Source organism: Vanessa atalanta, chromosome 1 (genome assembly GCF_905147765.1).
Source record: "Vanessa atalanta chromosome 1, ilVanAtal1.2, whole genome shotgun sequence".
Classification (NCBI taxonomy): domain Eukaryota; kingdom Metazoa; phylum Arthropoda; class Insecta; order Lepidoptera; family Nymphalidae; genus Vanessa; species Vanessa atalanta.
In genome coordinates this window covers 14548567-14576351 of record NC_061871.1, presented here as the reverse complement: position 1 = coordinate 14576351, position 27785 = coordinate 14548567, and the positions used below count along the sequence as shown (strand labels likewise).

Genomic DNA, 27785 nt, shown 5'->3' with positions numbered 1-27785 from the left:
TTTTCTCTATCTACATTTTAAATAAAAAAAACTTATCTAATAAAAGAACTATGGTCGCATATACATATATAATATTTGATAGAATACGCGAAACACAACCGAAAATCGCCGGTTTCATTACGGAAAACTTAGCCAAGATGTCATGTGCCAAATTTGATACTTAATTTTCTGCGGTAGGGGAAACTGCATGAAGGTTACTGCAGACGTAACGGGTATATATCCATCACCTCGCTTGAACTGTTACTCTGAACCAGGATCAGTAAGGCGCTTATAAATAAATAATGAATTATTTCATTTCCCATTCGTTCTGATAAGTTCACTTTTCATTTGTTAATATGTAAAAAGTAAAGGCAGTGTGTAAATCTCACGGTTGTGGAAAATTTGCCTTTCTTTAATCATGATTTTCAATCAATTGAAAATGTTCAACCATGCAAATTCAAATCTGTATATTATAATATATAAGAATGTTTTTAAATATTTATCTGTATAAATGAATTATATTTGATATCATTGCATTCATAGAATAGTAACTTCAGAATAATTTTCAGACCGTCAGCCCCTCCTGGCATCTGTCTCGCAGTATATTTTCCAGAGTTTTTACTTAATATACAGAGAACTTTGTAAGACGATGCTTCAGATAGCTGGAATAGTTTTTTCAAACTAAATATTAAATATTAAGTAAGGCAAAGGATGAATATTTTTCAATAATCGTTGAGGCCACTCTTTTAATTTTTTTATTAAAGCAAATGTAACAACCAACTCATTGGTTTGGTGGTAAATTTTTAAGGCTGGTAAGAGTTTGAATCCCGGATTGGACTAACACAAAAATTATAAACTACTAATAATTAATGTTTTTAAGAATATGTCGGTGTTACACCCCCATACCTCGGAAAACATCTAAAGCGTGGTTTTTGGTCTGATTTTATTTCGATGCACAGAAATAAAGAGAACACGTTTTGTGTTTTCGCACATACTTAGTCTCTGTTATATCTTCTGCGCATAGTGCTTGTCTCTGAGATTAACGACCGTCATCGAAATGCAGTGAGTTCATAAGCCTACGAGTATAAGATCACAAATCAACTATAGTGTTATATAATATAAAAAGTCGTAAACATAATAATAAATCTTGCAATTTATAAAATAAATTCCGTGCATGTTCGCTCGCTACAACACTATCTAATCGCGTAGTTAAAAGTCAATGTGATGCAAATAGCTCCTGCCAGTTACTGACACAGAGGCGTCGCATGGCAATATTTCTTTAATCCGGCGCGCGGAATATTGAAATACCAGTGTAACCTCCCCCCAGCCTCCACCTCCATCTCTCTGTTCTCTCCGCTCTCCGCTCTCGAACTGACACGCTATCGATACGTGATTCCCGACATGGACGTGATCAGTTAATATAATGGGATACAATTTTAATTTATATATTTCACTTACATAGTTAAAAATGTTAATGTTTTGAATATAGACACACTATAAACTTATTTAATTAAAAAACAATTAATAGCAAGATGTTTAAGGAAATAATATTTAGTTTTTAATGAGAACCATTTACTTCCAGCCAAAATGTTAAATGACTGTTTATTTTTCTTAGTGTGTCAAAAACATTCAACGATTCATTTGGATTAAATTAAACGCCCGCTTGAAATCTACTTATCGAAAAACCCTTAGTGCGTACGAAACAAGATCTTTTCCAACTTGAGAATCTCTACGTGTAATAGTTTAAGCCGTCCGTAGAAAGTTAGATAGGATATTGTCTTTTATGTGGTATATAAGCACATACTCATTGTTGTACTAATTTTATGATTAGAAAAGTTTTATTTGTTTAATACTTTAATTAATAAAGGACTTATTTTGACCACAATATGTTCAAATAAAAATTGAAGGTGTAAGCATTTTCAATATCATACGGTTAATTGTAAACAATTGTTAGAGATAACCTCGGCTGCCATAAGAGATAAAGAAACGTGCAGCGAGCCGGGAGCACGACAAAACAACAGTCATTATAATGAAAACTAAAATAATAATATTAAACAAACAGTCGAGAGACTAAAGCTACTCAAACCTAAAATTATTATATTAAAAGAACGTAAAATGTATGCAAAATTATTTCTTTACCGTCAGCAGAAATTGGATAAATTAATAATTCTTCAAGTTATTATGATCGAGTCGAGATGGCCCAGTGGTTAGAAGAGTCGAGATGGTTAGAACGCGTGCATCTTAACCGATGATTTCGGGTTCAAGCCCAGGCAGGCACCACTGAAATTTCATGTGCTTAATTTGTGTTTATAATTCATCTCGTGCTCGGCGGTGAAGGAAAACATCGTGAGGAAACCTGCATGTGTCTAATTTCAACGAAATTCTGCCACATGTGTATTCCGCCAACCCGCATTGGAGCAGCGTGGTGGAATATGCTCCAAACCTTCTCCTCAAAGGAGAGGAGGCCTTTATACCAGCAGTGGGACAATTAAGGGCTGCAAATGCTTAAAAAAAAAATTATGATGATATCATTCTGAACGACTTTATTCACGGCGGCCAATCTCAAGGCGGACCAGCCGATTACACAGTGTGTCACAAGTGTGTGCACACACAGATTGAGTCGCACTTTTAAATTATATTCTAATTTTGAATATATATTTGGCAAATATATAAGTGTTACCTTACTTTTGTCATTATATTGTCGTTACGAAAACGCGCTTTAGTTATTTACCAGGATTAAAAGTAAAATATATAGGTTTAATTAGTGATTTAATTTAATATAGTCTTGGTACAATAGGAATAGCAAGAAATTGAAATTATGAATTATTTACTTTTCTACTGTTCACTAATACACTAATTACAATTAGTTTACACAATATGGGATTTTATATAATTCTCGCTTTGATGATATTACAATTAGGTCCAGTATTTTTATTAATACAATATGTTTGAAAAATTTATAAGGTAAAGGATGAGCGCGCGGTGTGGGAGAGATCAGATGGCGCAGAATACCAACTGTATTACAATATTTTAATATCCGGGAATTGACAGTCGTGATCTAAATAATGATTTGGATACTGAGATGTTATGGTGACTGTATGCAGTTACACTGGCTCACCCTTCCAACACACCAATTTTATAAGTACAGCTGCTTGGCGGAATATATCAACTATGTTTAGCAACGGAACCGTTGCTATATCAAAAACATTTCAGCACGTCAAACTTAATCTATACGGAACAAGATTTCGAGAACACGCATTGAGTTCGAATAACATCGTAATACACGAATATTTTTCAGTCCATTCGTACAATAGTTGTGATTGTAATAAGCAGTTCAATACAATTTCCGCTCAAAAGCGAATCGGACGTGATCTGCCGCCTCTATACCCTCGGACAGGCATCCTGCGAAATACTGTCATAGAAATGTTCGATGCGAACACGAACTTTGAAAATGTTTGTGATAGATACAACTTTTGACTTTAAATTTTTCTCACATATCCGAACACTTTCTAAAGTAACATCGTATTATTTTTAAATTATTTATAGTTTATTTTTTTAATATTTTAGTTGTAATAAGATTCCTGTTAGTAAATAGTTACATCAACAATACACTGTAGAAAATAAGAACCACTTCTGAAATGTTATGTCCCTCGTTCGTGTAATTACACTGTCTCACTCAGCTCAGCAGTGCAGCTATACTGTTATTATAATCATTCCTGATGAGTTCGTGGCATCGAATCGTGCAATCCCGCACGTTGCCCTTCCACAGACGGGGGTAAACCTAATTTATCAATCAAAATATTTCCAGTAACAATTATTATATTGGATTATTTAATAAGTGTATTGAAAATAAACAATAACGTCAATTGATTACATATATGTACCTATGTATTCAAATTTATGTTTGTATATAATTTATTAATAAAAGCTTTTACCTAAAATTCACAAAATAAAAACGTAAATACCCACCCACATATAACAATACTGTCTAAATGAAAGCATACTTAAGCACGTTCCGATACGTCAGTACAAGATCAGAAATAAAAAAACAAGGACTAAGACAGGCTCGTTTTCCCACAGCCGCGTAATAAAACACGAGTGAACCTTCCTTTCACGGAACGAAGTGGAGAGTTATTATTTTCACATATCATTCGTAAAATATTCTGTTAACTGCTATCGGCTGCTACTTGATCTATTTGGTTATGTCTCTAGGTTCTTTCTTGAGTCGGGCTACTAAATTTATATCGAACGAAAAACATCAAAAAATTTATAACAGTGGCTTTCTTCAAGTAGGGTATCCATTCAATGTGAATCAGATGTTTGTGTTTTATGCAACACTGATTTTCAGTGGAATCCTGTAGTTGCGGCTAACAATGACAGGATTGAAAAAAAACTATTTTTTTAGGTCTACTTCTTCCTAGTAAAGTCTGCCATTATTCCAGGAACCTATTGGTCAGTTGAGATAAGCTTTCAAAACGCTTTCGGATGGATAGCGGTTTTATAAAATCAAACGTCCAATTACTTTACTCCGAATTCGTCGTCTCCATAAAGTCGTCCAAAACATAATTTTACAAGAAAAGAGACGAAAATATATCTCGTAAAAGTTTTTATTAAGTACTCGTGGGTGGACGTTTATTCAACTGTTTGAGGGTTGTGACGTAATATAGAACACGTTCCGACGTGAAAGAAAAATTAGAAACAATGTCAAGCTGTCAAGATGTCATGATTATTATATATTTAAAAACCCAGTAGGTAAATAGTTTGCTGTGCGATTCCGTATTAATGACTTCGTACCTCACTCGCAAAATGTTTAAAGTCGTCGCTATTCTGATGCGTGTATCCTCTAAATGTTATAATTATTTTAGTCAGTCTCGCATATCGCTGTATGAAATTTCACGATCGTATTCTGTGATGAGTTTAGACTTATTTCACATGGAAAAGCTCTACTGGGATTTAATCGCTAACATTACATAATATAAAAAAAGTCGCTCACCGCTTTCTGTCCCTGTGTATGCTTAGATCTTTAAAATTACACAACGGATTTTGATGCGAGATGATTCAAGAGGAAGGTTTATATGTATGACACATGCACAATATAGTAGAGAAATACTGATAATTTTGGAGGTTTCTAAAGTGATGTCGTAAATAAACACATATTTGCGCTTACATTGCAATTTCTGGCTGAACCCTACGAAGTAGATCAAAATAATGTACTACAGTATTGTACACCTTAAAAAGGTCTTCAAAAAAGTCTGCGATGGTATATGTCTATCTCTTAGGGATAACCCACAATAACCATTTTTTATTCTTTACATTTTACGAGACACAATGGCTTATTTTCGTAGCGACATTAATACTTTATACAGCATTAATCTTTATCCAATTAAAGTACCTTAAATACATTGTGCATTTAATATAGATCAATATCGTTTTTTACAGCATATAATTTAAATGAATATTTTCGAAGATATTACAGATTTGCAGGACATATAGGTTTGTATTGTCTATTGTTTGAAAAACTACGAACGTTGTAAGACATTTTGTAGTATATTTAGTATCAGCATTGCACCCGTGCGAAGCCGGGGTGGGCCGCCAGTGAACTATAAAATAGTTCATCGTTATATTTCCGCATTCCTTTTTAATCAAAATAACTGAGCTTATTTTTTTCCCCAATGGCAGTCGTATTGGTGCAATCGGTATTAAGCTTCCCTACACATTTAATTTAATTAATTATAATTGTTCAAATAGTTCTATGTTATGTACGATGAAATATTTCAGTTAACAGGTTTTTTTATTTTTCAATTAAATCAGTTAACTGTTAACTTAACAAATAATATTATATTTAAATATGTATTCTACTATTATTATTTATTTTAATAAATAAACGGTTGTTACTTGTTAAATAAAGTTAAGTAATTGTTAAATTCGGCATACCTACAACACGAATAATGCATCAATAATAATTTTGATATTATTTGTACATTTTTATTTTAGAGAAAAAACTCATGGAGTTTTAAAATCAAAAATCAAAATATAATTACTAGCGCATTTGAATCGTCATTTTAAAAGGTTAATTTTAATATCAACCTCCTCCTTGATGTCGATTTAACGGAGAAGAAACAAAGTAGTTACTCACTTTCAATCAAAACCATTTTCGTACGATAATCATATACAATTATATTTATGTATCAGAATCTTAGTAAAGTTGGATTATACGAAAGATATACATTCGTATAATCCAATCAAATAACGGTATCGTACTTTGCTTTGTGTTCCTGTGCTATTTTGAGATAGCCTTGATAGACACGATACTTTACAGAGCTACTATATCAGTTCACGTTAATAAGTTATCTCGTTTAAAAGTCAAAGGAGAAGCATAATTCTGCCATATTGTCATATATTCTAAAACCTACATTGAAAAAAGTTGAACTCAGATGACCTTTGATCAGCCTTGGGACATTTGCAAGATTATATAATAATGTTTATAAAAAATATATTGTATGAAATATCAATAATGATTTATACCAATATACATATTATATTTTTCTAGAAATATCTCTAAAAGATTCTATGGAGACGAATATTGAAATTCTCGTCATAAACCAGATTATCCTAATATGAAAATCCTCTTTAAATCCTCTTATATTTTTCCTCAAAGTATTATTTCCCACATTTTATATTTATACGAGTAGCCGCTGTCCGATATTTTGTTTTGTGATACGTATAAAGTCGTAATTCAATACACTTTTTTATTCTAAGTGTCTTTTAAACTAGTATATACTTCTAAATGTAACACTGGTTCACTTATACACACTTCCAATCGGAACACAGTTATAAAACGTATTGCTGTTTACGGGTAGAATTTCTGATAGTACCCAGATGTGATTGCAAAAAACTCTACCAATTCATTGAATAGATTCTTGTCGAGTTAGTCTAACGGTGGATTGGGCTTAGATCAATTTATGGGGTACTATTTATTCGAGTAATCATCTCAGGGAGCAGACAAAAATGTCTCCTCGTGGCCGACTAAATCTGTGAGACCCAGTTTATCTGTAATAATATTAGACTTTTATATTATATCACTCATCTCCCTAACATTTATCAGTAAATAACGTTATATTTTAATATAATTCTATCAAAATTAATTTGTACATAAAATCATTATCATTGCAGTTATTATTTTCAATATAATTAATAACGGCTAATGAATTCGTGTGAAAAAAATGCACAATTCCAATTAGATTTATTAATCATATTAACAACTCTTTGTTACGTATAATAGCTTCACTTGTATGCTATGATTAGTTATCTGTGACTTTTTCAGATATATATGAAATAATATACGTATAAGTAACGTGTTGTGCTTAGGCCTTTTGAAGAAAGTTTAAGCTTATTCCACCACGCTGCTCCAATGCAAATTGATGAATACACATGTGGCAGAATTTCATTTAAATTAAACATATGCAGGTTTTTTCAAGATATACACGTTAAAATGAACACGTTCTTACCATTGGGCCATCCCAGTTCTTATAGTATATATATTTTAGTATATATCTATATATAGCGCAGGAACAATTAGTACGATATAAATTATTATTTATATATATATTACATTAAAATTTTTTTTTTTTTTTCAATAGATAAACATGGTACTTACTTATTGATAAACAAAGCAAAATATACCACCGGGTCTAAACAGACGATGTAACAAGTTTTAAGGCCTCAAAATGATGACAAAGCGCTTCGAGAAAAGATAGGTAGCGCCGTTGCGCTTCGCTTGGCGAGGCTTGGGCTCGTCTTGGCGGGGGCACTACCGTGGCCTCACATTTTACAAAAAATAATAAGCCTTAACACGCTTGACAACTTTTGGATCTCTCAATGTCATTACGTAGGCAAATATCTCTCAACAGTTTACACACTGGTATCCGTAATTTCAACCTAAAAAAGATACATATAAGTAAATAAAAAAGTTTTTTTATATAAAATTGTACATAGCTATAACAAAATTTTCCAAATGATGCAGGTCGACATAGTATATTATTGAACTTCATTTCTCTTTAAAACCTACCAGTTTGTAACAAAATCAACACAATTCAAAGCTGGACTGAACGAACATTGAACAGAGTCCATTACGTTGATAAACTATGTAACGCCGAAGAGAGAAGCGAACTATGACGGTATAGTACTCGTAACAAAACACCCACAAACTACAGAATTTCCGGATCATTTCAGACTTTGTAAGTAATACCAATTATAGAAGAAATTAAATGTTAACCTCGTGCGGCAACAAAGGTACCGGTTGAGTGTTCAATATATCTGTAGAACATGTTTCTTCTGATATTTACTAAATCGCTGATGATTTAAAATTACCGGTGCTATGGAAGAACAGTGTTAGTTATTTTAACAAAATCACAGTTTTAACGCCATATTCCTCTTAAAAATCTTCGTCTACTCCTTCAGGGTAAAATCAGCTAGCGTGTAATACTCATTGTCAAGCACTTGGGAAGAGCTTTTTTATTTTATGTATATTTTTTGCTAATCGAGCAGTACAACTTATTTACTTTGTTTCTTTTTTGTTATCACATATTGTCTTGAGCTGATTCGTCAATGCAAGATGATAAAAAATATACTCTCATTCACTTTTGAACCGTCATTTTAAAAGATTTAATTTGAATTAAATTTTAATGAGAAATTTGAATTTAAAGTAACTGTCAACGAAACTTTAGTATCAGTTAAAAGTTTTTTATGGTTTTACATAAAAAAATTTTAATATTTAACATTAACAACACAAAAGGTAAGAAAAGTTTTTTTTTAATCTAACTATTTGGCGTAAGCTCAATTTATATATGTATAAAACGTATGCGTTGTTTTTTGTTTGTATTTGTTTCGTTGCAAATGAATTATCCCCAAGCCAAAGAGAGCCTCACAAAACACCGTCTGAATAAAATGGAAGGCCATTTATATCTTTATATATAATACAATCGTTTGTAGCGCGTGTAAGTCATCGTGTAACTTCTGAACGACTTGACCGATTAAGGTCATATCCAGGCAATATATTTGTTTTATCGAGACGATAGTCCGAAGCTTTGCTAGTTTCATATAAGTGACGCTGTTATCGAGCAATTTATTATCAAATTAAGTATGTATGGAAATTCTTTGAATCATTCGTAGCTAAGCTTTAATTTTCTATAAAATCGTTTCGTGCCAAACCAATTAAATGTTTAAGGCAAATCACTAAAACATCAATAAACTTCTACAAGCACTGTGCGTTGTGTATTTGCCTAAGAAAGCCGTTCCCGAATCATATAATCTCTAGTAAAACTGATTTTCATAACATGAAAAGCATTAGTTATTTTAATAGGCACAAAGTTGATACATTATTTTTTTTTTATATTTTTCATAAGTATAGCATATATAGTAATAGGTAAGAGTATATCTCAAATTTAATATTTAAAACTATTCACAGATTGATATGACGAATTAATTAAATCTACTGTTCCATAGGAAAAATCCGTTGCGATAACCATACCCATAATTTAGAAACGTAATACTTTAAATAGTTACATTAGTATTGAGGTAAACACATCCGCTCCGATAAGGGCTTATCTTTAGTAATAATGAAAAGTCGAATAAAAGTTTTTTGTGTGTCAACACTTTTATTATTATTTTTTAAAGATTTAACAAACATAAGTAAAATTGTATGATGTGTGAGCCAACACAATTCAATAGCAATACGCATTGCTGTTTGGGGGTAGTATAAATGATAAGCGGGTGGTAACTAAACAAGAATTCGCAACATTGTTTTTATCATTTAGTTTGGATATTAAGAGACTTAAATTATTGTGAAGTTTGGTTGCCCGTTTTATCTTCATCTCAAATGACTCAAACTAGGAGACTAGTTTTGTCCCTTTTTGTCCCCTTCTAGCTGTTTGTTATTTTTTCTCTATTTAGAGCTTACATTTTAATAAGATTTATATTTAGATGTGTTTCTGCATGTGTCATCGTATAAAACTTCTTAAAGATTATGTAACAGATGATTGTACACTATAATACTCAATACAAAACTCCGCAGTCTTTCATTATGAATACAAAAAATATAACATGTAATATGCGAATCTGTAAGTTTATATAAAGATTCTATACAATCTTGAGATCATCCGATACAAAGCTAGCACGACAGCTCGACGTTACGGATAATGTCTACAGAATTTTTTATTATGCGTATAGTTTGTAACTACATTCTTGTCAGTTGTTCGTAATCAATTCGAGGGACTTTTACGACTTTTTTAAATTTATGTCGCCCTACAAGTCTGCGTTATCGAAACAGGCCATCGGGTATAATATTTACGAAATGGTTGAAATTACGTCGTTAAAATTTCAAATAATTTTATAGCTACTTAGTCATTCAACGCCCGACAGTACGAGAACGGAAATGGCAAATAAATTTCATGAAATAAATAGAGGTATTATTATTATTTGGGCTTTGTAATATTTTTTACGCTTAAGAATTTTTATTAAGAACAGGAAGGCAGCAACAAATGGGCCTGACGCTAAATTGTCATCTCGATTCGTGTACATTGACGTTAAAAGGGGCATACATTGGAAACGCTTCAATATTTTCTCCTTCTTTCATTTAACTCCATCCTTTTTTAGTATCCATATATTTCATCTTGTATCGAGAAGTAATAAGACGTACTTAAGTATGTTAATAATAATAATGTAAAGTAAGATTTTAGTTTAAGTTACAAGGCTGTGGTAAAGATTCATCTGTGTTTGCACCACACCATCTTCAGTGCAGTTCACAACACCGTTGAGAATATCCACAGTGTCAATAATTGGTTAAGAGGACAATATCATCGACTCCGAACTTTTATTACGTTGGCTCACTCAGGATGAGGACAATCATACCAACGGTATAAAGCACTTTTTGGATCTCGCTCTTAATAGACGAAATAAACACAATGTTCTGTTGGCAATTAAAATGTCATTGGTACTTAAATAGCCGATAACATCTTGTTAAAATATTAAAATAGTCTTCATTAAACATAACAATCAGTTATATTAAGCGAGTGACGTCGAGTGCCGCGCCACCCCGTCGTGCCATCACATCGCAGCATTACCAGATCAGATTAATTAATTGACGTAACGTGTAAAGCACTCTCCAGCATCCCTTTCGCAATTTAATTTAATCTCCATTGATTTCATCACGTTTATTGCGCTTCATAAAGGCTTCGTTAAGCAATATTGAAAATCCTTCCCGACTCGGATACTGTTCATCCCGACGATCGAAGTTCAGTAACGTAGGTGACGAAACAATAGAGCGATTTAATTTCCTGGGACCTTCATGAATTTTTATTTTAATCCGGCGCACCTCCGTTTCTGAATATTCAATGGAAACATTGCCATATTTTATTCGAAAAAAAATTATTCGGAATATTACATTTTGAACGTTCCGAATATTTTTTAATCATCTCGGATGTTCGAACGGGAATATTGAGAGCTGGTTGGGGGTTACTGAGGGGTACTAAGTCAGTAATTTCCTTATTATGTTACACGACTCACTCCAACTTAGCGTTGCCTTTTCACATTTTCACTCAGACTTTATTCGCTTCTGTTTCATATTACTGTTCTCTGTTGATGAATTACTATACTGTTTCTAGACGATATCTCTAATATTGTATAATTTATTGAAATATATATTGAATGTGCTATGATTTTTCTTTCTAACCACAAAAATTATCACAAAAAAATAAAAAAATTGTTGAAAGTAGTAAAAATAAAATCACTGAATCGGAATGTAGATTTGACCGAAAATAAGCGTCAACGAACTGAGTAGTTATTCTTTTTCCCTACTTGAAAAAAAAAAACAAAATATTTAAAAGATAAAATCATCATACTTTAAGAGATTAAAATCGAGTCAACGAAATGTTTAAACGCATTCAACAAGATTCAATCACAAGATATTAAGCCTGTGAAGGCGTCGAAACATCGCAAGCTTATTTCAGGGGATTATCGACGCAATAAGTTGCGCGCGCTTAGGCCCTTTGGAAAAAGTTAAATCAAAAACGTGAGGAGGCAAACAAGAGGCCGGCGAGAGTGCGGCCGAGTTCCGGGGTGGGGGGGTGACTCGTAGAAGTGTCCACACGAGGATTTATCACCTCCGCAAAGCTCGCGAGCGACGCGTGCCAAAAAGATTTGGAGGTCACCGAGTGGTTTAGTTCGCACAGCTAAGAACATTTCCATTTTTTTGTACCCTCTGTGTACTTATGTGCTCTCTAAATTTATTGCATCCCAGTTTTTACACGCTCTCAGTTACCAAGTGTGGTCGACTGAACCGTAAACAATTTATCTCACATATGATGTTGAATTTTATCAAGAATTTAAGACACGTACTTCTTTTAGCGAACGTAAAATGCTTTTTATGTTACAAAATGAACTTTTCACTAAAATGTCATTGCAACTAAATATTTGATGTACATTTTAACTAACGTAATAAATATTTGAGAAGCTTTTGTTTTCAACTGTAACTTACCTAATTTTATAATGTTAGTTTTTCATAAAACATTACCAAATAGGTACTAAATATCAATTTTAATAATGAATACCAACAGCTCAACATGATTAAACATAGTCTGTAGAAAGATTAATGAGGATTACACTACCATCTGCATTTACAATACAACTATCCGTTTAAAGCAGGAAGGAATTCATTGCAGCTACTGCGTCAGGCTGTTCTAAAATACATCATAATTTACGAGTAAATATTTAATGCATATTTTATTCGACTAGCTACAGCAATCATGACTTGTACGCTCATACGAACTACGGAGAAGCGTAGAACGCCTACACCTCTACGTCGTGTAGACGTTCTACGAGAAATGAACACTGCCTTAAACAAGTTCAATATCCTTTGCTATGTCACGTTATAACTATCACACATAGATAATTACAACAACGATTTTAAGTATTAGAACAAAAGTAAAAAATATCTATAAAATAATTTATTAAATAATTGTTACGATTATAATTTAATTTCGAAATTATTTAATGCATAGATAAAAGCCTTATCGTCATAAGATATTGACGGCGCTGTGGGTCCCGCGTACCGTGCACAATTTGCTCCCCTCCATTATGCATGACTAACCTCGTTACCCACCAGGATCCGAAGGGACAGTCTGCATTTTTAACTAGGGATACCTGTGACACACGCTTAAGTCGGCCATTAACATATATATTATAAACACACATATTATAATAAATGTATTTAAAATGATTGGAAGCTTTAAATAAACGATATTAAAACCAATTAAGTTTTGTATAAATTTTACGTAAATAATATAAAACGGTTTCAAAATATGATAAGCGTAATGAAAATATGTTTTAGACGTTGATGTGTGGTTAACACCATTGTAAATGAATATATTCCCAAATGTACTTTAATTTCACCTTACTTTATTGATAATTTTAAAATATTAAAATATATGCAACATTAAATATAATGAGTACAGAATACGGAAACAGAACTAGTTTTCCCCTGTGACTTTGCCCGCGTGTAAAAGTGGGTCGGAAGGGTCGAAGGTTTTAGGTATATACAATATTTTCTATTTCTTGAGACTCAAGCTCATAACAAATTTCATCGAATTCAGTTCCGTGATGATCAATAAATATCATTAAGACGGACAAGACAGTTTCATCAGAAGTACTAAAAGTTTAAGAAGAAGTACTCATAAAAATGATGGGATTAAAAAGATCAGACTTTTCAACAAATTTATCCAATAATATTGAACATTAATAGCCCTGTTAAATAAATCAGATATTTCATTAAATTTGTGAATCAATATTTATTGGAAGAAAAGTAAACAAATATCAATGACGACCTTCTTTGATATACAATAGGAATTAATAAAATAACGTACGAAAAGTCTTTATTTGGACAAGCAACTAAAAAAATTACAATCAATACAAAAAACGGTTAGAATTCAAACGAACAAAAATGTATATTTAAACTGCACAGCAGTGTGACGTCACAGATAGAATAGACACTCAGCTTATGTTGGCGAACGTAAACCTATAACATCGGTTCTTCGTATTTCAACGCCGAATTTTAGTTACCTTACACAACTAACCCACTAAACCGATCGTATTGAAATTTGATATTGGAATAGCCTGAAGCCTGCGTAAAGATGTCCTTTATATTGTATAATAGCACTGTTGCCTTTATATGGTAAAATAATATACATGAATGATTGTGTTAAATGTAATTGTATTTAAATGGTTGACATTGAAAATTCTGTCAAAGTAGTAATACTGATTTTATTGCCGGTTCTTCTCGTTGGAATTTACATTCCGACCGGGAAGCTTGCTTACATGAGTCAACCTTAATAAAGTTTTTTAAGGCACAATTAGACGGACGGCCGAATAGGCCACTCTACGGTTAGTGGTCACCAATGGCCATGGACCGAAAATGTTGGCAAGGCATACCAAATTTGAGAACTGTTGTGGAACTGATCCCCTTATGATTATTTTACTGACACCCTTCATGCCGGAGTACAACAATAAGCGTCGCTGCTTGTTGATAGATTATATGATGAGAGGCTGGTACCTTCTCGAGGGCTTGGACAAAACCCTATCCCCAAGTAAACGTATATTTTGATTTGAGTTACAATGACTAGCATGGAGACTAGAGAAACAATTATTAACCCGTTTAAATATATAATCAATGGAATGTGTGTGTACAAAATTGCCTTGTTATTTCCTAAAGTAAAGAATATAAGTATTGCAAGATTTGGCTCCGAGATTTTAAATGTTATGTACATCAATACTACTGATAGTAAGTGCTGACACTTAGTGACTTACCAACACGTATTATGGCGGTAAACCCACCGGGAAGAGTATTTACAAAGAGGTTTGGCGTCAAGCGGGCGGCCGCCCGAACAAGTCTGCCAAATCATTTCTCTTCCAGTTTTTTAAAATATTCGGCCCCTTATACACATAGTAATAGCAGGCGAGTTAAAGATAAATAAATAACTTCGATCTTAAATTAAATGATTTTATTGGTATCTAAACAATCTTTGGAAATACCTTGATGTATTTCTTCACAGCGTAAGCGTGAAATAAATTATAAACAATCATTAATATCATATAATCACATACAAATTTAGACACGAACAACTGAGCCACCTCGGCTCGGCTCACCTCGACTAAAATATGTAAATATTTAAAAAAATTAAATCAAAGGTAAGTGGTCTTGTTCAGACTTCCATTATATTCATAATTTAAACGGTGATCATAATGTGTAATGAATCAGCTGTTCTCGTAACAGATACCTCACTGCGTTACTTCCATGTTGAAAACGGAGCGTTTATAATTTCCTGTCTTAAGTTTCACATCGCGATGAATTAATTGAATGCCGCTTCTTTGGCCCTGACAATGAAAGATGGCGCGTCAAAATGTTAACAATAGTCCGCCCGTAACGAAACCAGACGGAATTATTTATCGCAAGAGCTTTTCACTTACTGAAATCATTTATACAACTCAAACATCGCCGGGTTAACGCGCTAGTGTAAGTGAAGAAAATTAATATGTAATATTATTTTATACAGTAATCTAAACTAATTACATTACTAAACTCATTTAGTTCAGAATTCTAATTTAATACAGCATCTTGAATGTATATGAATTTAAAACATTCACAATGAAAATTATTTGATGAAATATATCCATGATCACACAAACACAATAAAAAGGTAAGTTTGTCCGTTAACATTTTCAATTTCACGCGACTACTAATCCCATTTTTATGAAACTTTCACATTATTATAGGTAGTTTCAGGATTTATAGATCTCTAAAATTATGAAGTCAAATACAAGTTAAGTCAAGTTAGCGTTTATTACAAACCTAAATTTAGGTGTTCCAACGCTAGCAAAAATATAATAATTTTATAATTAATTTCTTTTCGTTGGTAATTTTAAATAATAATAATAACATAGGTCGGTTCAATATTAGTGATAGATATTATAATACTATAAAAAAATGAAGCATAAACATAAAGAAGACATTTTATTAAGCGAATAAAGATTTCACTTTTTTTAACAGAAATACAGAAGTTTTAATTAAGTACTCTTGTACTCTTGAATATAGTACAAAAATACAAGTCACTACTTTCAACATCCCACCCGAGCTGTTTAAGTAAACTTAACACGTCATCCTGAAAGACGTCGTATAATGGAACTATAATTACGTGGCAAAATCAATGCATCCTTCGTGAAGGGAGGTATTCAACTCTATACTGCAGACACTTGCCCCTTAATTAACTCAATGCTTGTATTAATTAGTGTTTTTTTTTTCAAACTTTAAACGTAAGAATAATGTTTAATTACGTCGAAGTAAAACTTCCCTTGTCTTTGTCTATACGAAAACAACTTCTAAGGTATTGTAAATATTTAAACACGTAATAGTTTTATAATTATATCGTCCTTATAAATTTTAAAACTAGGGGACTCGACTCTTGATTACTTCTCGATATATTATTGCAGATAAATATAAGTATAAGTCGAAGGTTGATTTGATAATTCGAATTTCGGCGAAAACCGGATATTGCGATGCGATGTATAATTAGACAATTATGAAAACATTTCTCAATCTTACACATTTGATTGCGCAAAATTGATAACAAACCGAATCTGTAGACAGACATCATAGTCTGGGGTAACCCAGAATGTTTTTTTAAACAGAAGGCGAAAAGGCGTGCTGTACATCCCGTAGCGTTGAAGGCCATCGGGTTTCGAAATTGTTGACATACGACCTAATTTTAATATTTGATTTGGCCAATATCACAATTGTTCAATTATACGTATTTTCGCGGTTTTTCATGAAAATTTAATTTATCAAAACATCCTACAACATATAAATTATTTAAGTAAATTTCCATATACACTTTAATTTAATAATAAACTGTTTTTTAAAAATGACTGCTATTTTTCATTGCGACGCATTGCTCGACGATCATTTATTAGATGTGAGAGCCGCAACGCAGAATGCAATAAGCGACCTACATATTGAACAGTAATATAACTTTAATGATATAACAACTATGGTCCGTTATCGATTGCGCGTTACGACTATCAAATAATGTTTGGCCAATTAACGATATTTCTAAGAGTTTGTTTGTATTGTATTGTTTTACAGTAGTAGTATAATATACTCTAAGAAACCTTTGCTACTTTTCTTGGAATTTATTTTTTATATCCTATTATTTCACTTTCTAGATGATGAGTACAATATTTATAAAAACGTCTGACTTTTTCCACCAAATTTCCTCCTCCTCACAATAGTGGTCCTCGAGATGTTTCTTAAAAGCCAAGCACGAGCTGTATTTCAACATAAATTAAGTATATGAAAATTTCAACGTGCTTCTCCGGATCGCCGCGAAGATACACCAGTTACTTTTGATCCACCAGCCCATCTTTCTCAGCTTAGTTACCAATTAATTATGTTATTTATAAATTGAAATGTTTTTTCGTTCCCTTCGCACAACACTTGATCATTGGTGTTATAGTGCAAAGATATTTATAAAACATTTAAAATGTCCTGATTTGTACTCCATAATAAGCTCTTATTGTAAATTGTATAATTCAACATGACGATATAAAATATTGATCAACACTAGGGACTCATTTGTCCAGAGGAACGGGATTATTGATGTCCATGGCGTCTATGAAGTAGTCGTTAGGAACACTCGTTCTGCAATTTAAAACAAACAAAAACTTAAAACAAAATGTAACTTGACGAATTTCAATTCGACTGTTCTAGTCGTCGCAAATTACTGAAACGGCGACCGGACACGAAATTAATCAGTATTAAATCACTCTGCCGGCTACGGGACGGAAAATTCATTAAAGAAATGCGCTTCTCGCCTGAACTCATTGTCGTTGGCCGAAATTATAATAATTTCGTCACTAAAAACCGAGTAATAATATTCGCTATAATGTTCGTTAGTTATATTCAATGACGATTTAACATAAATTTATCTTAAACCGCACTGTAAGGAGTCGTCAGCTGTTTTTAGGGTTATGTACCCAAAGGGTAAAACGGCACCTTATTGCTAAGACTTCGCTGTCCGTCCGCCTGTCATCAGGCTGTAACTCATGAACCGTGATAGTTAGACACTTGAAATCTTTACAGACGATGTATTTATATTGCCGCTATAATAACAAAACAGGATGAAATAAATACTTAAACGAGACTCCTATATAACAGATATGATTTTTAACTGTAGAGAATGATACGGAACCCTTCGTGCACTAGACCGACTCGCACTTGGCCGGGTTTTTTTTCCTTCAGGCAGATATGTCATTGGGCACCTGATGGTTATTGCTCGCCACTGCCGGTGTCAAATGGTACTTTAAGAAATAATAATCATTCCTCATATGACGAATGCACCCCCGAATTTGTGACTAAGATTTTATGTCCTTAGTACCCGTAGTTACAATGGTGGTTGGTTTGATTTGGAAATGTGAGCCAGTGTAACTAAAGACATAATTGACATTAGATTTAAGTTTCTATGGATGGTTGGTATTGACTATGGCAGAATGGTTAAGATTTCATACGGCTCTAACGTTCATGGGCAGTGTTGACCAGTTATCATCAGATGGCCTGTCCGCCTGCCTATAAGATTAAAAGGATAACATAACAATCTATATTTTCAACAAGCTCTGTCGTAGACGATAGGAAGGATGAAACCTGTTTATCTTGATCTGTCAAGAGATTTAATCACAAGATTGCATTGTGAGTGACTTATCTATGTTAAAATATAAGGCAATGTTCTGACTATAAACGTACAATCTGTATATAAGATTTGAAATGTAGCGACTTCCTTAGTTCTATAATAGAGGCGTTTCTAAGAAAGTGATCCGTCATGACGGATAAATGAAGTTATATTCGTTCCATTTACTGATTTTACATTCGCGACTTTAGCCATAAAGGTTAATGCATGCAAAGGCATGTTAGCATAAGCTCCATTTAATAATCAACCAAACCTATCTATTATTCTACAACAAATTCAAACAATTTAATACATGACCATTATTCGAATTAGACAGTCTTAACCACACATTAAATACCAAAAGTGACACCCATTAAACCTCATTTAAACGATCAATACGATGTACGATTATTAAACTCGTGTGATAATTTATTTGTTTTCAAAATATATAAACTAAGTGTTCTTACAATGATATATTGAAGTTATGAAATCAAATAACTAAAATTATAATGACAGAATTGTCTCTTTGTTTCGAGTTGGTTGTAGTGGATATAAGTAGTGAATCGCAATAGTGTTGTATTATTGTTAGTAGTGTATAATATAGCAGATTTATGAACGAATCGCATTTATGTAAACATAAGGTTTGTTTATCATTACTCCTTTTTCAATTGGAGTTGAATTCACGCGAAACAAAGAACGCAACAAAAATTAATCCCATAAAGAAATACTGAATGGTAAATTTGTATTGAAGTTTTTCTTTGCAATGTTACGTTGATAAAAATATTGCATATCAATTTCTAGCACAAAGCAATCAACGCTCCTCATTGGAAGCTGAAGAGTCGGATACGATGTTACGGATGGGGGCAAACCGAAACGAAGTGGAACTACCGAACATCGATCTTGTAAATATTATCCGATTCTTTTAAACTGCAGTATATACATAACGGGGCGCGATTATTTTGATTGTTGATTTGGATAAATAACGAATAGCTGGCAATATGGTTTGATGGCTGATTTACTTTTAAGAGCGGGTCACCCCGAATGGAGATGTAAGTGTCATGGCAACGCGAGTCGTTATGTTTTTTGACAAGCGATTCGAATGCTATGGTTGCTTGCAAACCCATTTGCTCTTAATCGAAATGAATTATTGTATTCTTTTGATATTTTTGTGGTGTATGATTATAGAATCAATTTAATACAGTGATTAGACGATATTAAATACGTTTTATTTTGTGAATATATCCATTGCACGCCCACATAATCTTCCAAATGTCGGATCAATCCTCGAACCCAACTGTTCGGCATCCTGCTCCTCCGACACATATATATAAATACTAATTTTCGTCTAAGCTGAATTATTTCCCCGGAGCCGAGATGGCCCAGTGGCTAGAACGCGTGCATCTTAACCGATGATTTCGGGTTCAAACCCAGGCAGGCACCACTGAAATTTCATGTGCTTAATTTGTGTTTATAATTCATCTCGTGCTCGGCGGTGAAGGAAAACATCGTGAGGAAACCTGCATGTGTCTAATTTCAACGAAATTCTGCCACATGTGTATTCCACCAACCCGCATTGGAGCAGCGTGGTGGAATATGCTCCAAACCTTCTCCTCAAAGGGAGAGGAGGCCTTTATCCCAGCAGTGGGACATTTACGGGCTGCTAATGCTAAAAAAAAATGCTAATGCTGAATTATTTCTGACGTGTATAAAATTAAAAATGTTTTTACAACTACGTAGCGCTTCAATGACACTTTATATATTTTGACGCCAATTCGGTAACGTGTGCGAAATTGTATATGAATACTTTGTGTTTGAATCTATAGCCCGCCGGAATCGCATTGACGTGATCTGTCAATTAAGCAATGTATTAAATTACCTGCCGTTGGTCTCAACACGATGTTTATATATGTATTAAGCTTAAGTGAAGATTAACACAAACAGCTGGCGTCCGCCATATTAATGGTCTGATGACGTCATACAACAATAGCCTTCGTCGGAGGGACTGTTTGAGTTTTCAATCACGACAAAATATCTTGGACACTCGATTGAACAAACTCACTTTTTGTAGGCTATTCAAATTCGGACTCTAATTGATTGTGTGTAAGCGTCCCACGACTTGTCTTTGACCTGAGCTCCTCTTTGGAAGTTAGAAGATTTATTTTCTATATTATTAGCTATTTTCTATATATTATTAGCTGAGTTTCTTTCGCCGGTTCTTCTCAGGTCAGGATGTTCCTTTTTCCGAACCGGTGGGAGTGTTTAATTTGACCATCAATAAGAAAGTGTAATGCTTCTATGTTGAATAAAGTAATTTGAGTTTGAGTTTGAGTTTGATTTGGCGCTTATTCTTAAATCTATTTCAGATTTAACTAATAAGAAATGTCTCAGATAATGAAAAATATAATTAATTACTACTCGTCGTCCAATAATCACACAAATTTAAAACAATATATCTCTCAAAAACATAAGTGCCTATATGGAAACAATTAAGAATTCACTTCAAACATAGTAATTTGGATTATCTCTAGCCCATTTCAACACCTACCACACATACATATGTAAGGTTACTTTATCCTTTAAAGCTTTACATATATAATCAAACAGCGGTTTCTGAACTGAAGTTATGTTTCCCTATTACTTGCTATTGAATCGAGAACATTTAATTCAATTGTTAAATTTTTATTTAGTTTGAAAGCGTCTCAGGTCTGAAAATATAAACATACAAAGAATAAAATTATAATTCTTCTTCTATTCATTCGTGTTTTTTCCAAAAATGTTTGAACATTTTCGTTGTCATTTTTACCTAAATCTTGAAGCTCGTAGCACCAACTGATCTTATGCAAGTTAGGAAATGTTGCCACACACATAAATGTGGCAGAATAACACGCAAAATGATGAAGCACATCTCACTACGTCTTCTTTCGTCGAAAACGAAATGAATTATAAATACAGATTAAGTCAACGCGTGAAAAATGCTCTCTTTTGTTAAATCCGTATCGTGTCGAATCAAGGGCGTCTGGATTCTTTTCTACAAAAAGTCTCAATTTCAACTATCCCTGCTTGTACGACATTGACCTTGGCAGAACATATTACATCATAATATAAAATAAAAAGATCCCTAGCTCATTTTCAATATCACATTACATTTGATGGAATTAAATCACTAATTATTCCTTTGAAAGAATGTTTAAGCACAGTGTATTACATACCAGTGTATTAATATTAGAATTTTAGTCAGTGTTACGGCTTAGTGGTTTAAAGGGTGAATGAGCCTGTGAACCTTGCGTGTATATACACGGGGTATATACACGCAAGGTTCATTACATCTGAAATCGCGGGCGGCACATCGACGGTGTAAGAATTGGTATAAACTCGTATACTCCTCAACCTGATGGAAAGTGACTACCACCGCCCATGGACATCTGCAACATCAGGGGGGCTTGCAGGTGCGTTGCCGGACTTTCAGGAAGGAGTACGCTCTTTTCTTGAAGGTTCCCAAGTCGTATCGGTTCGGAAAACCGCCGGCGAAAGCTGGTTCCACAGAGTGGTTGTGCGAGGCAGAAAATGTCTTAAAAATCGCGCTGCTGTGGATTTTCGGACATCTAGGTGTTGCGGGTGATATTTGAAGACTCCATGAGAGACATCTATCAGTTATTTGTTTACAAACTACACTTGAACGCATATTTGTTCGTTGCTTATTTAAAAAATAATTTGTCACCACGGTCTCTGTGTGTTACATTAATATTGTAATGTTTTTGAAAAATTAATGAAGGCGGAGAACAGAAAGCATTGGCGCACATTGAGAGAGGTCAATGTCCAGCAGTGGAATGTGATTGGCTAATGACGATGAATACAGAAATATGGAGTATTATACTTCTTATTATTATAACAATAAATAGCAACGAAGGCTTAATATAAGGGATACGAGTTACGCACACACAAGACTATTCTGTGGGAGGTTGAGAGCGGTGACGAAGGGATATATGAGTATGAGACATACCATTTGTCCTCACGGCATACGAGTCGGCCTCATCGAAAACATTACAATTAGATATTATTTCATCTCACTTATACTATTAAAGTGTCTAAATATTCAAAACAGTTTTACTTAAAAGGGTTCTGACTGAGATGTATGTTGTATTCTATTAAAGTTTTCCAAGTTCATAAATAAATGTTTTTGAAGGATACCTTTATGCAAATATAAAGTACAAAGTCTGGTTTAAGTACAAACATCTGAAATCTCAAACGTATTACCGTTTATAAGTTTTAAGTAACTTTAAGTTATCTAAGACAAGACATATCTTTATCATAAAATATTAAACTATACTTAAGAATCTCACAAAGTTTATAGTAGTCCGATACTTAAAAGAATTCAAATTAAGACGTATTAAAGGCTTTAGATTCAAATACATACATAAAATGTTTTTTGTGAACAAAATGTCAAAATAGACTCAAAATATTATCGGTTATGGCTTGTTATAAATACTGTGAAAAAAAAAAACAAGTAAATCTATACTAATAATATTATAAATGTGAATGTAACTCAGAGCCGAGATGACCCAGTGGTTAGAACGCATATATCTTAACCGATGATTTCGGGTTCAAACCCAGGCAGGCCTCTAGTCGCGGCGCTGGGCATGCGGATTGCCGACCGTAGGGCGCAACTTCTCGCACCGGTGACCGGTCTGTGCCACTTAGTTGCGCCATTTCGGATGGTTATACCGCCCTCAATCAGTCGTTACAGCCTTGTTGGGTAATCAACAGAGTGCACCACGTGCAGCTGAGGCACTGAGATGTAGATGCGCCCCCTTACAACCCTAGTAATCTATTAATATTAAACTTATCTCTAATTGTATTGAGCCGAGATGGCCCAGTGGTTTGAACGCGTGCATCTCGGCTCACCACTGAATTTTCATGTGCTTAATTTGTGTTTATAATTCATCTCATGCTCGGCGGTAAAGTAAAACATCGCGAGGAAACCCGCATGTATCTAATTTCGACGAAATTTTGCCACATGTGTATTCCACCAACTCGCATTGGAGCAGGGTGGTGGAATATGCTCCAAGCCTTCTCTTCAAAGGGAGAGGAGGCCTTTAGCCCAGCAGTGGGAAATTTACAGGCTAATGATGATGATGATGATGAATGTAACTCTGTCTGTCTGTCTGTCGCTCTTTCACTACCAAACCAATGAACCAAATTTGATGAAATTTCGTATGAAGCAAACTTCAAAGGACATAGGCTACTTTTATTGTCAAACACTTGACAACCAACTCCCTAAACAAGAGCGAAGCCGCAGGCAAAAACTAGTCAAATATATTTTATTATACCCTATTCACATTTTTAATGGCAAAATACCCCACAATTTTATACCTTATTCCTATTTCGAAGACTTGGAACTAGCAACACTGTTTTAGCATTCAAAAATTCAAGGATTAGTAAGGTTAATAAATAATAATTAAACTCATGGCATAAATTCAGTAAAACATTTAATGTTCAGAGTCTAATTTATATAATGAAACTTATAAATTATGTATTGACTTATGTATTATTTTAGGACTGTTCTGCGCGAGGTTGAGTTGAAAAACATAGATCTTATTACATAAAACCTCTCTAACGTGGTGAATGAACGGGAAGTACCCTAGGAAACGTTTTAGCGTTCAAAGTTCACTTAAATGAAGTCTCTTTTATCGACAGTACTCAACTAGATAAACTTATCTATATGAAGAATTTGTTCAGTTTTCAGGAAATACTATTTTGATTTTAATTATTTTTTTCGCTATGTGACTTCAAAACCAACCCTAAGGAACGGACATTTTTTTGGATATAGGAAGGCGGACAGAAAAGTGGTCATGCCCGTAGACATGGCGCCATTAACAAATATTAGTCATTCCTTCGCAAATGCGCCACCAAACATGGTAACTAAACTGTCATGGCCATTGTGCCTATAGTTACCCTGGCTCACCCACACTTCAAACCGAAACCCACCAATACTATTTTATTGTAAGTATTGCTGTTTGCCGGTAGAATATCTGATGACTTGGTGGTACCTAGTATGATAGGTACCCACAAAGTAATTGCATAAAATATAACAGCATATACGTTAATATGCTCTAATGTAAAACAGTCATGTATAATCCAAATCAAAGCTAACAATATAATGTAGTTATAAGGGACCACCATTTATATGTCTATACTGTAACTTTAACATAAGTTATAACTGAATTCACCCGCCGGCTACACGCGTTGAAGAGCGCGTCAATATCACAGACAACAAAATGTTACATTAATAAAAAAAAAACTTAATAAATATAATCTTATTTGAATTTTTTTGTTGACTTTACTTTTAGTCGCCTCACGCACACTAAGACATCTTCTTAGTACGAACCTAACTCATACTGATGCATGGCGAAATTGGACATGGTGTGACGCACCTTCGTCAGTGAATAGACTTATAAAGATAATATATATATACAATCCGTAATAATAAAACAAAATTAAAGCCACTTTATTTGTATATTATAATGGCTTCAATATAATACAACCATAGCTAGTAATGTATCATTGTATTTTCTATAATTGTGATAAATAAAAAGGAAATAAAAAATGCTTTTTCTCTTTCTTTTGCAAGTGAGTTGATGCTCTGAGTTCTAGAGTCAAGTGAATAAAACACGGCAAAACCGTTGGTTCAAATCTGGGCAAGCATTACTGAGCTTCCACGTATGTGTTTTTTATTAAAATCGTGTGATAAGATGTACATCTGACAAACCATGTTAGAATAACATGGTCAGCTGCAATTGGTGCGAGAGCATATTTTTTTAAAAGGAATACGTCACTAGGCCAGCTATGGAATATTTACGAGCTGTTCTTATTTTTTGGCCGATCGTACATGTTATCCAGTATTGCTGATCTATCTACGTCTTTTGTGCCTGTAATAATACTGGTTTAATCTTATAGAGTGAAAAAACAACATTTTTCACCAGACGAGCGTTAATTGAACTTTGCCGTCTTTATAAAAACGATTATAATTTAGAGCAATATATATTTAATAACTTGAAAAATAAATAATTTTCTATTATATAAAAGTCGTATTTCTGAAAGCTTTGATCGGAAGCCAAAACAGCTAACAACGTGGAATAGCTTTCATTTACAAATTTATATACACACCACATAATTTTAACAAAAAAAAGTATTTCAGGTTTAAGAATCGTTCATGAAATGTCGCCGGAATAAAATAAAAAAAAAAAAAAAACATTCAATTTAAGGTAAAGTTTTATATCAACATATAAAAGAGATTTATAAAAAATTCTCATATTATAAATAGACTAAGGAATGAATGATAGAGGAAATACTAACTTTTGTATTGACATGAAATACGGAGAATTTTTATTTGAAACATTTACAAATAGAATATGTTTGCTTTACCAATTGTATATATACAAACATATATAAAAACAACGCCAAACGGTACTAAAAACTTGAGTTTTTCTCGAGAAAATATTCAATCGATGTTATCAATCTTAACCAATTTACATGTGAATAATATTGATTAAGACTTATCAAGATGGATGTCCAATCTAAAGCGATCCTTTTCCTTCAGAGGGTTAAGCCGTAGATCAAAATATGTTCTCTGAATCTGATACAAGGGAAGAAAATACACAACACGACTGACTGCAATGTTACTACTAGTATTCAAGCGTATACTATAGTGTTATTGTTTTGAATAATACATAATTAAACTAATAAGGTTTTATATAGAGGTTTTATAAAGAGGTTTTATATATTTATAAGCGCGCATAAAAGACTGGTATTATAAGTAGCACACTATTTAAAATAGGAACTCGATTTTATGTTCGTAAATAAAACATTAATTAATATAGCACTGTTATTGTATAGCATAATTTTCTTTATCTTGTTTTGTTATATAGACTTAAATCGACATTATATCGTTATAGAAGACATTAAGCGAATAGGTAAAACGCCTCGTTGTATAAGTTTCATAACGTCTTCGAATTATTTCGTTTTGTATAAAACCGTCACAATAAATTGCTTAATATTAACCTAATCGGTTTTAAGTATCTCAAAGTACACGTAATGTCGTAGTCATAAGTCTTAGTAAATAATAAATGTCCGTAAATTGGTAAATTGCTATAAATCTTAAAATTATTCAAACAATACTATTCGAAGTTTTTTAATTCTAATCCTACCTTCACTTAAAAACTGCAAAACAATAAACACATATACCTATATTGTGACCACAGGAGACACGCACATGAAAATATCACGTAACACAGACACAGTAACACTGCACAGGGCTGTCACGACAACGCGAAACGTGCACAAAGCTCGAGCGATGGAGCGGTACTGCCGGAGTCGGCGCCCTGACTCACCCCCCACCCCTCTAGTTTTCAGCGCACTCTTGATTTTTTTTTAGCTTCACTGCAAATAAATGTAACATTTTTGATAAGGTTTTTTCATAATTTGCTTAATCGTTTCATAGTATGAAAAATAAAGTTACACTGGACTATATAGTTTTAAAAATATTAAAATCAAAATTTGCTTTGTTCAAGTACGCTCTTATGAGTACTTTCGAGTTATCTTTTTAAATTAATTTGAGTTACTTAATTATTATTATTAATTCATATTTATTAATATTTTGAAACAATTAATCAAACCTTACATTAGTGTATAATTGTCCAGTTCTGCTTTTGTTAGGGTTATAATTTTAAGCCAATAAAGTCACGTCAATCCAAAATTTGATAAATTGTTGTACGTAGTACTTACCTCTGAATAATTACTTGAACGACTTGGCGGTTTTAATATTACGAACAAGCATAAAATCCGAATTCGTTCTTGTTTATGGATATTTTTAATAATTTCCAAGAAATTCTTGAACTGTTACTCTATGGATATAGAGGAATGAGACATGAGAAGTATAATTCTATAACTAAAATCGGGCAAAATATATTTCTCTATCAGGCGTATGTTTGCATAATATATAATGTACAAAACATTCTCCTCCTTCACCACCAATCCACATTGAAG

The 27785-nt window shown here is 33.2% G+C and overlaps 1 protein-coding gene across 7 annotated transcripts in view; it reads right to left on the bottom strand.

Annotated features, from left to right (window-relative positions):
* The window catches only part of LOC125066662 (zwei Ig domain protein zig-8-like), a 380046-nt gene extending 352960 nt beyond the window's left edge, over positions 1-27086 (bottom strand). For 6 of the 7 annotated variants that reach the window (XM_047674862.1, XM_047674881.1, XM_047674889.1 and 3 more), the window contains exon 1: positions 26985-27086. The gene's annotated coding sequence lies outside the window, so the exon portion shown is untranslated. Of the gene's footprint in view, positions 1-26947 lie in introns of all 7 variants that reach the window. The other variant, XM_047674872.1, reaches the window with a different exon arrangement.
* Between the last annotated feature and the right edge of the window lie 699 nt (positions 27087-27785).